A 12133-nucleotide genomic window follows, 5' to 3' on the forward strand; every position below is an offset into this window, starting at 1 on the left:
GTGGGGACCCGGGCCAATCGGGCATCGAGTGGGAGGTTGTAGCCAATCAATGAACTCCATGTGGGGGGTGAACGGCAGGGGTAAATCAGGAGTTGCCGGCGTGCAATCAGATCAGGGAGCATCGGCGCACCCCCCACGTGGAACCCGGACCAATCGGGCGTTGAGCGGGAGGTCGGAGCCAATCAATGGACCCCACATGGAGGTGAGCGGAAGGATGTGCCGGCGACAAAACAGAGCGGGGAGTGTCGGCGCTCCCCCCACATGGGCACCCAGGCCAATCGGGCGTTGAGGTCTGAGCTGAACACAAAATGGCAAACCTCCCCCAACTGCACATGCGTCGGAGCTGTAGACAACATGGCAACCCTCCCTCAACTGCAGATGAAGCTGAACACAAAATGGCAACTCTCCCAAAAACATCCCTCTACCCCCTCCTCCCCTCAACCCCCTTCAATCTTAGCACTCCCCCCCACTCACCCACTCTGTCCCACCCTCTTCCCCACACTCACCCACTCCATCCCCTCCTCCTCCACTCACACACTCGCCCCCCCTCACCCACTCCAACACCATTCCCCCCCAATGACCCACTACATCCCCGCACCTCCCCCCCCCCACCCACTCCATCCACTTGCCAGGAATTTTCTCACTCCCACCTCATTTCCTACTTTCTCTACCCACCCCACTCTAATCAGTGCTAGAAAGAATCCAGGCCCAAACCACTGCCAATCCATTCCCAACAGAGATGCCGATTGACTCATTGAGTTACTGCCGCACTTCGTGTTTTGGTCGAGATTCCAGCATCTACAGTTGCTTGTGTCTCCTATATGTATGTGTCTTGTATCTTCTATATGTATGGTGTTGGGTAACCAAAGACAAACATTTCTACAAATCTTGTTTCTGGAAATAAAACTGACATTGAAACAGATTTAATAAAGAGCTTTGCCTCAAAGTATTAAATATTTCAATAAACTGTTATGCATATTCTCCACATTATTGTGGGTGGCACAGTGGTGCAGCGGTAGAGTTGCTGCCTTGCAGCGCAGAGATGTGTGTTCGATTCTGACCACGGGTGCTGTCTGCATGGAGTTTGCACATTCTCCCTGTGACCATGTGGGTTTCCTCCCACATTCCAAAGACGTGCGGGATTGTAAGTTAATTGACTTCTGTAAATTGTCCTTAGAGTGTAGGATAGAAATAGTGTACAGGTGAACACCAGTCGGTGTGGACTATGAGCCGAAGGACCTGATTCCACGCTTTATCTCTAAACTAAACTAAGTTATCATGTGCTCATAGTGCTATTGGGAGTTTTTAAGTTTTGGAAATGGCACAGAGAGGCTTTTCATTTAGGTTTTATTAGGTATTTTTAGGTATTTTTAGGTTACTTTTAGTTTTCAGGAAGAAACCAAAAAAAATAGGCATTTAAAATGACAATTAATTCATTATCACTATTAAAAAATGAAATATATGTGGCTTGTTGAATTTTATCCAACAAAATTACAATGCTTTATTTGTCTATGCAATATAAATCATAAAATTCCCAACAATGATGGTCTGTTTTTCTATACATACATATACCTGTTTCAGTTGTTTGTTTTATGGAAGTCACTTTATATAAAATCTTTACCAATAACATTGAGGCTCTCATGGGAATCACTACAAGATTTTGTAAATGCATAAATATAAGCAGGTTTCTTAAAACCAGTTCAACGAAAAGAGTGTTAAAATACATTTTTACCTTTAGCATTCATAATCTGAGTCTATTCTTGCAGGACCATTTAGTTTCCATTGGAACCGTATGGCCTTAAGTGAACACAATACTTTGCGTGGAGACTGCATTTCCAAACAAATTATATTGGGTTTCAAAGAACACATAGATTATTTTATATTCATTATATCATCTTTTGATTTGTGTGTATTTTATGGTTATGTTATGCAATCAGTAAGAACAGTGAAAGGTTATTCATTTAGCAACACACATGACATTCTGGCATTTTTACCTTCTCCTAAAGCCATAAACAGGACTGTCCTGGCAGACTCATTGTTTCTGCCTATTCATGTTCCACTGAATTAATTTCCACCTACCTCGACTCCATCTTATCCCCCCTGGTCAAATTGCTCCCCACCCATGTCCAAGACACCTCACATGCTCTCTGTCTCCTTAATAACTTCTGGTTTCCAGGTCCCCACTCCCTCATCTTTACCATGGATGTCCAGTCACTCTACACCTCCATCCCCCACAAGGATGGTCTTGAAGCCCTCTGTTTCTTCCTCGACCGTAGAACCAGCCAATCTCCATCTACTAACACTCGCCTCTGCCTAGCAGAGCTGGTTTTTACCCTCAACAACTTCTCCTTTGATTCCTCCCACTTCCTCCAAACCCGAGGCGTAGCTATGGGCACTCGCATGGGCCCTAGCTATGCCTGCCTCTTTGTCGGGTACGTCGAACAATCCCTGTTCCAGACGTACACTGACCCCAGGCAGAGATTGACAGATTCATGATTAGTATGGGTGTCAAGGGTTATAGAGAGAAGGCAGGAGAATGAGGTTGAGAGGGAAAGATAGATCAGCCATGATTGAATGGTGGAATAGACTAGATGGGCTGAATTGCCTAATTCTGCTCCTATAACCTATGAACTTATCGACCATACTGCATTCATTAAAACTAAGAGGGAATAAACAGTTCTTGGCAATAGGGGTCACTGTTCACAGGCTCCTGTACCTTTGTCCTTTCATTCTGATGGTACCAGTGACATTAGAGCATGGCCAATATGGTGTAGAATTTTAATGATATTAACTACACCACCCAACACTGATTCCTTGACACATCGTTCAAGATGAGTTAAGATGACCGATTATCTCAAAGTCATACAGAAATACTTCAATTGGAAATAACAAAAAAAAACTATTGCATGTTGAAACTCATGATTTCTTGTCACCTTAACTAATAAAACCACTGGCTGTAAATATTGCAATGCTGATTTTTCTTTCCAGTAACAGTCACAAAGGTTATACAATTTAGATCAATGCATTTTAACAACAGGATATCTTTCTAATTTGTGTTAGCAGCAACAGAAAATGCTTTGTAACTGCATTGGATGGTTCAATAGATTGAAGGACATATTATCTATCTACATACTAAAACTCTTGTTTGTTTGTTTGTTCCTGAACTACAGCCAAAACGGTACACGATAGCATGACAATTTAGGCCCACCTTATTCACCGTTGTCCCGGGGTCTTATGGAGGAAGTTTCATTGGAAGCGGTGTTATATTTTTTAAGTTGTTCACATTTTAAAAGTTTAAAAACCATGCATGCGCAGTTGGGGCCCCTTACGTAGGATGGCCGACGCATCCGCACGTGCGCAGAACAAACGAGTCCGTGCCTGCGCAGTTGGGCCCTGTTGATCTCGAGTATGTGCAGGGCTCGGCTGCCTGTCTCTTGAAGCAGCCTGAGCCTGGGCCTGGGCCTGGGCCTGGAGATGACCCGGGTAACCGCGAGCCTGAGGTGGGCCAAGGGGAAAGGTGGCAGCAGCAGCAGCGGCGGTGAGGCTGGGCATTGGTGGATGTGGAGGCCGAGGCCTGGGCCTGGCACTGAGCCTGTCCCGGACTCCCCCATCCCCCCTCCTCTCCCCGGCCGGCTCAGCGCCTTCCCAACACTGCCCAGAGTCCAGCGGCTCAGCAACAGTGGGGGAGGAGAGGGCGCTGCATCAATGCAGGACTGGTTTGGGTCCACTTGGTCTAGTATGGTATTAAATCAACCTTCAATACTGAAGCTCAATTTTCTCTACTTCGTGGCTCCATTAGTATTTAATAAAGATTGCTTAAATCAATAAATTTGCTTTCACTTATTTAGATGTGTTCATCACATCTACTTATCATAAAAGTGTATTTTTATTTTTGTCAACTCACCAAGGGTGCAACATTAGCTACATTTGCAAAAGTCAAAATTTTACAATTGCAAAATAATCAATGATGTTATTTATTGCTTTCAGTCAAATATCCCAGCAATTTTTAATTGGGTGATTTTCTTTCATGAGCAAAGTTTTCATAATATAGGTATGGGGCTCTTGCACGGCAGGCGAGATCACGACCCCTGACCCGTAATGTTGCCACGCAATGCCTTCTGGAGGACAAGCGGTGTACAGGAAGCAAGCACTTACTATGGCTGCCAGTACAGCGGGACTGTCTTTGGTCCCAGCAGCCATTGAATTGTCGCAGGTTTTTGCCAGAATTTTGCCCAAATTCTACCAGAGACTCTGAAGCCAAAATCGCCACTAAACTTGCAACACCTCAGTCCCAAACAATAATCTTTATGAATGGCACCACATAATTACAATGCTTAATCACATCAGGCTGCTTAACTGTTGTTTCCCTGCATATCATAAATGTGTCTTGACTTGTGTCTGTGTTGTGTCTACGATACCAGTGTATGAAGTGAAGCTTCTCTGGCCATGGATGGCAGATTAGTTCTCCACTCATTACAATACATTGGTTGACATCGCAGTTTGGAAGCCGCTTCCCCTTGAGGTGACGCTGCGGAGGACACATTAGATACAAAATGCTGGAGTAACTCAGCGGGACAGACTGCATCTCTGGAGAGAGGGAATGGGTGATGTTTCGGGTCCAGATCCTTCTCGACCTGAGGCGTCACCCATTCCTTCTCTCCAGAAATACTGCCTGTCCCGCTGAGTTACTCCAGCATTTTGTGTCTATCTTTGGTTTACACCAGCATCTGCAGTTCCTCCCTACACATTGTGGAGGACAACATGTTCTAAGCTTTCAATTCCCTGCAAATTCAAAGATGGCAAGACACGAGAGGGAAGAGGTCAGATCGACTATGGACCTGGCCATCTTGCCCCAGGACACGCCGTGTAATTATGGTGTTGATGTAATTATGGTGTTGTGGACATCAAGTGGGGCATCCATCCAGATTCATAGCATGTCTTGGCTGGGCTCCTTCTGGTGTCTCAGCCCAGAGTCGCTGTAGTGTGTCCAGCTCTGGAAGGGCATTGGCAGCCCAGAGGGAGTGTAAACCCAAGGTATTTTGAGCAGGAGCCAAAATGTTCCACGTCTTGTACTGCAGAGATAGTCGTTTGTTTTTGAGTGGAAGTTAAGCTCTCAGCTCTCTTGCGTCTCCGTTTCCACTGGCGCCGTTTCCAATGTGACGACCACGGTGCCAATAAAGTACTAGATAAATTATCGTGATGAGAAACGCAGTGTAAACCTGACACCTGGTGACCCAAGGCACATTATAGAGCTGGGGGGAGGGGGGGGGGAGGGGGGGGAATGTAAGCGAGCAGGAGCTCTAATGAACTATGACGGCTCGCTGTACAGTAAGTGTTCAGTGTTTCAGATGCCTGACCCGTTGAGTTACTCCAGCTTTTTGTGTCTCATCTTCGGTTGAAGCCAGTGTCTGCAGTTCCTCCCTACACAAGCGTTCAGCGTTGTCAATGTGGCACTGTTGGACTGATACAAAGCCGGCTTGAAACGCACAGTCATCTCATTCATCCTTCTCGGCAATCAATTCCCGGGCACAGCCTGTTGCTAACTCGGTGCATTCTCCTCCTCTCTCGTCGAAGAGAGGAGGAGAACTTCTTCAAAGTAGACATACCTTGAGGAGATTTTGCAATGGAACGGACAAAATGTGTAGGAAATATGTGTAGACGCTGGTTTAAATTGAAGATAGACAAAATGCTGGAGTAACTCAGCGGGATGTATGTGTTACGTGTGTGACGAGTGTATGCCAGAGGCTTGCTTGTCCTCCAGAACGCTTAAGCGACTCCGTGAGTCACGCCCTTTGACCTTATGACCTACCGTGCAAGGGCTCCATATTGGATTCAATGACCAAGAGGATTCAATGGAAGAAAACAAACTGCAGAATTATAAAACAGTTACTATGTGGAAGGTTACTGGGGCATCAAATCCTTACCAGTGCCAGGAGACAGAAATTCCACTTGATCCCTAGCTCCACTCTCTTCCAATAGTCCTTCAAGTATTTTTGCCGGCTCCCATCAGCACATGAACACCTCAAGGCTGTGTACTTATCCTCCTGCTCTACTCACTATAATACTCATGATTGTGTAGCCAGACACAGCACCAACTCCATCTTTAACTGATTGCTGACTGTAGAAGAGGAAGGCCAAGGATCCACAAACCTGTCTTCATTAACAGGTCAGTGGTGGAGAGAGCCTCATATTGGGAAGCATGTTTCTGCACGCATACATCGGTTATGTGGTGGACAGGTGCCTTCTGGTTTGCTACCGCAAAGTTACATTCACAATCTTTGGTAGCTCATAGCTTGTTCACTTGTGGACAAATTAATAACTATGTTAGACTCTATTCAAAGTGATTAAAAGAATTACGGATGAGTGGATAGAGTGGGGGACTTGGAGTCATTGAATTTGTGATGGTTGTTAATTAGGAAGATGAGCTCAGCTTCAAATTTAATGTTAGAGTTATAGACAGTCATAGAGTCATATAGCGTGGAAACAGGCTCTTCGGCCCAACTTGCCCATGCCAACTAACATACCCCATCTACATTAGTTCCATCTGCCTGCATTTGGTCCATATCCTTCTAAACCTACCCTATCCATTCACCTGTCCAAATGTTTTTTAACTGTTGTGATAGTACCTGCCTCAACTACCTTCTCTGGCAACTCGTTCCATATACCTACCACCCTTTGTGTAACAAAGTTGCCCCTCAGGTTCCTATTAAATCTTTTTCCCCTCACCTTAATCCCCATTTCCAAAATAAAAGCTTACATTGCAAGCTACGCTCAGTGTATTATTTCCTTCTTTGCTTCACTATTTGGATTATTTCTTGAACAAGCTTGATTTTATTTCCAATTTGCTCCTGTACTTTTCAACATTGGCGATGTTGGTCTTTCCTTGAACTTTCACCTTAATTTAGTCAATTCACAAGGTAAATTTTTCCTTCCACACAAAGCTTTAGAATGTTAATTATTCCGCAGTTCACCTCTAATAGGGTAAATGTCAGCAAACCTCTTTCCCAGAGAGTAGTTATTTTAATTGAGGTTCTTATTAAGAATTTGCAGTGGGGAATACATAAAGTTAAGTGCCAACAATAACCATAAAAATTACATTGCCGTGGCTTCCTCTGCTAATTCTTAGAGCAGTTCAACTAATTAGCAATACCCACTTTCCTCTTACCTTTACTAGAAATGCATGAATAATATTCTCAGACCATATTTCTGCAGCTCTCACATTATACTATGTTAATTTGAAATTATATCATAAAAATACACCTCATATATGTGCTAATTATTAAAATGGGGCCAATGAGATAATGAATAGAACTGTAGATGAGCATCTGATCCTAGCAATAACCATGCCCTTTCACTTTCAATATTCCATATTTGCAGCTTATGTAGTTTGTCCAAGCTCTAATCCGCATAAGGAGCTAGCAAATGAAGAGGTCACACTTTCAAACTGGTTGAGTAGTACCTAACTGGCTTCAACAGCTATTTAACCATCTGGCATTTCACCTGGGAGAATGAGGCAGGGAAATCCGTAAAAAGTTGTCCTTCTGTGCCAAGTATGCAATAGTGAATATGGAATAGCAAGTATTCCATAAACTGGCACAATGAGGCAGCAGAATATAACATTATTATTTCCTTGCTTTCCAATGAAAAGTATTCATTATTATATTGAAATATGGTATGCTAATTTTATTTCTGCAACAAAAAGGTATATTTCTAAACCATTTTTAAATTCCAGTCTATAGATTTCTTTAAAATTGGGAAATACCAAAAAGCATGCAAAAAATCAAGTAAGAATTTTACAGTGTAAATAATAAACGTTTATTTGTAGCTTTGAAATATAAATATGTTTTTGAAACCTGCTCCTTGCATTTATATCATTTAGGGAATGGATGCAATTTAAGGAACCTGCTGGAGATGAATGCAAAGTTAAGGGGAGGGGTTGGCCAATTTTGTTAAGACGTCACCTGAATGAATTGAGTCTGCAAACTGAAATATACCACAAAATATGGATTTAAGTTGCTTTGAGTGTAATGTGAATTTAAAACCCCCAAATTGTTGTGTAGTCTGACAATGTGTTGAGGTTGGATAGTAAATGTAAACATGAAATAGCAGAGGAGATAACAAAGATTGTTTTCCCTTCCTGAAAAGTTATAGTAGACCACCTGTGGCATAGAAATGTTACTGTAAATGGGGTCTTATGATTGGCTCGGAGAGAGGATGATGGTGCGGGCCACCTAAAAGGTGAGATAGAATAATGTCAAGATGCCCTTGTATTGTGTTTGACTTGTATTAACCATTTGTTCTTGAATAAGAATTAACATAAACAAGAAGTATTTTATGACTAATTAAATAATTGGTACCCATGTAGTTGATATAATATTTTCGTAGAATAGTATCTAATAAAAAACAAAAGTTGTTTACTGCACAGTATAACTGTCGGCTAATTCTGCTGTGAAGTTAGAGAACTGGTGGGCAGTTTACTGCCGCCATCTCTCCATGATATCAAGCAAAAAAATCTCAAAGCAAACCTGCAAAGTCTCCACTTTTCATTTTCCATTAATTTCCCTCTAAATGAATTTCTTCCACATGAGATGAACACAACATATTCCAGCTTTTGTATAATAATTGAAATGGAGATCTATTGCTACATAAAGCACTTTTAATATTCCTCTCGTTACTGAAGATACTTCCTTTGCTGGAATAATACATCCATAGCGAATAGCAGCACCAGCATAAAACATTCAATTGGTTACACTTTTTTGTTTGAATGAAGGTATTGAATACCACAAGGTAGTCAGAAAATACATTCCAGTTAAGACACATTGTGTACACCAATGACCACAATTTCCAATAGTGCTTAGTAAATTACCATCCAGTTGTCAGAAATCCAATTATTCACCTAATTGATTGTAAATATTAGAAAGTCAATATTCAACAACACTTTTAAAATACCACATTGCTCTCCACAAGGAAGCTAACATTCAAGAAAATAGACACAATATGTTGGAGGAACTCAGCAGGTCACGCAGCGTCTCTGGAGAAAAGGATTAGGTGATGTTTTTGGTCTCGACCTGAAACGTCTCCTATTCCTTTTCTCCAGAGATGCTGCCTGACTCGCTGAGTTACTCCAGCATTATGTGCCTATATTGATGTACACCAGCATCTTACATCTAATGGCAGTTTCTTCCTACCCAAGCTTGCATTCATCTCCAAAGTAATCTGGCAAAATATAATAGGCGTCTTTTAAACTGATATCAGAGAAAACTTAATTTAGTGAGGTAGAAAGCAAATCAGCAAAGATGGTCAGAGATAATGAAGACTAATTTCTATATACTGCGGTAACATAAATGATTTGGAAACCAATTCTTGAATTTAAGTAATTAATTTTAACTTTACTTAAAAATAGAGAGAAGGAATAAGCTAAAAAAACGTGTTTCACGGTTTTCCATTCCTACAAGACACATTAACCTATTAATTGTGAACATATGCCCCATGGAACAAATCACACTGCACATATTTGCCAAACATTTGTTTTGCAAAATGGACTCAGTTCGTTCAGTCCCTGTTTGTGCTGTGCATGCTGTTGCCAACAGAAGTGTTAATCAGGGTAACTACAGAGCTCAACACTTCAGGCACAGGATGAATTGACTCTTCTGCACATTTAAAGGTATGACAAGAGAGATGTGACATTATTTGCCAAAATGATCAAGATTTATAGGCTTAAATGAATGTAAGTAGCATATAGTTTAACTTGGTATCATGTTCGGCATAGTGTTTGTGGGCCACAGGACCTGTTTCTCTGCTGTACTGTTCTATAGTACCCTGGACCATATAGTAACAAGCACCAGAGCTGAGTGGGAAGGAACTGCAAATGCCAGTTTACACCGAAAATAGACACAAAATACTGGAGTAAATCAGTGAGTCAGGCAGCATCTCTGGAGAAAAGAAATAGATGATGTTTCAGGTCAAAACCTTTCTTCAGACTGAAAGTCAGGGCTGAGGACTTGGTTGAGACCATTTTTAATGGATTCATTTGGGTCCCACAAAATTAGACTTGCTAACTTTAATTGAAAGATACAGCATAGAAACAGGCCATTCGGCCCACCGAGTCCATGTCAATCATCCATTCACATGAGTTCTATGTTATCCCACTTTCACGTGCACTCCCTACCCACTAGGGGCATTTTATAGAGGCCATTTAACCTACAAGCCTACAAACGGAAACCAGAGCACCCAGAGGAAACCCACGTGGTCACAGGGACAACAAACGCATACCTAAACACACCTACACTTACACATACACCTGAAACCTGCACGCACACACCCAGCACCCAAGGTAAGAGTCAAATCTAGATCTCTGGCGCTGTGAGGCAAGTTCTACCAGATGCGCTGCTGTGCCATGCTTGTTATCATATGCAAAAGGGCTGGTCCCCCTCACTATCTCATGGTTCTGCATTTGTTTTTCAGGTGAAATGGGTGAGAAAATGTGCTTGTCTGACAACATTTAAAGGCAGCCACTACTTTGTGAAGAAGTTAGATATTCTAGGCATACATCACACACCAAAGAAACTTCAAAGTAGATGCCCAGCAATGCAATTAAGGCTATGAGCATAAAACATTCTGATATTGATTCGGAAGGATAGATGGGAAAACTGATATGCCCTGGACACAGATATACTCTCTGCAATCAATACCCTCACATGTTACATTTAAAAAAACCCACTGAGGTTAATTATAGGTGTTTATGTCCAGTTTAATGTCGTTAATGAACTCACCAGGGTTAGCCAAGATCAAAATCTTACTTTTATATCCTCTGCTCATACTCACAGCAGCTACAGCTTAACTACTTATTACATTTTCTTCCCTTCTCTTTACCTTCCTTCAATAAGTGCACCACACTTTGTTCTCTGCCTTCTCCTCTTCACCTATTCTACGTATTGTACTCTCACTCCAGGTTGAGGCTCCTACTTTGTTCTATATTGCAGGGTGAGTGTAAACTGCAGATGAAGATATAAATCACTTTTAAAGTAAAAGTTGGTGGTGATGATGAATGTGGACAGTAGCTGTCTGAAATTAACCTTAAAGGAACATTGGAATGAGTACCCAAGTAAACGTTGCTGCTATAAAAGCTCTGATCATGATTATCTTGGTTAGTAAAGAACTCGGAGTGCTTGGAACCAGGTGAAGAAGGCGGAGGTGGTGTTAGTAGTCAGATGGAGCCAGGTAGGGACGATGGAGCAGAGAGGTTGGGGACAGAGGATGATGGATGATAAGGGGAACCAGATAAGGGAGTGATGATAGGTAGATGGTACTGTGGGTGAAGGGATAGAAAGGATAGTCCAAGGGGGAAAAATCCTTGGTGGACAACAGTGTGGGTGAAGAGCAGATAGAACCAGGTGGGGTAGGGTAACAAACCCAGGTATCCCAGTGCTCTCCCTTCCTTTGTTTACTTTATTACCCCCCTCCCCCCCCCCCCAACCTGGTTCCATCTGCACATCATCACACAAATCAGATGATTCCACCAGTCACCTACCAATCCTAATCTCACCCCCTCCTTCTCATCTCTTTAAATGTGTTACCTTCCCTACATACTCTTCCAATCACACCTTTGCAGGTACACTCCACTGTGTATTAGATCATGAATGGAAGGCAACAAATAAAAATAAAAAGTGAAGCAGTAATAATTAGATTTGAAATTCTGGGAAATTACTGTCATTGGAGATACCTGAGATTGTTTGAATTTACAAATTTCGGGGGAAGAACACAAAAGCAAATTCATCACCAGATTTTTCTTTGATCTGTAGAATATTATTTCATTCTCCTTCCTCTCCTGAATTATTTTCACACGCATATTGAAACCATTGTTTTCAAATGGCTGAGCAGAAAACAGCTCCCAATTCTTACACCAATAATAAAGGGATGCAAAAGAAAAACTTGAATCACCTGATGCACCACTCTACCACTGAATGCAATTGCATTCCATATCTATTCATGGTGCTCAAAGCCGTGCAATTTCCAATAATCTTTTTCTAAATTTGAATATATGTTCTTACTGTAATGTTTGCTGGTTTATTTTCACTATCAAAATGAATACAGGGAATGAACAGTGCATTTTCCTTATGGTGTTTGTTCATTG

This window comes from Rhinoraja longicauda, chromosome 7 (genome assembly GCF_053455715.1).
Source record: "Rhinoraja longicauda isolate Sanriku21f chromosome 7, sRhiLon1.1, whole genome shotgun sequence".
Classification (NCBI taxonomy): domain Eukaryota; kingdom Metazoa; phylum Chordata; class Chondrichthyes; order Rajiformes; family Arhynchobatidae; genus Rhinoraja; species Rhinoraja longicauda.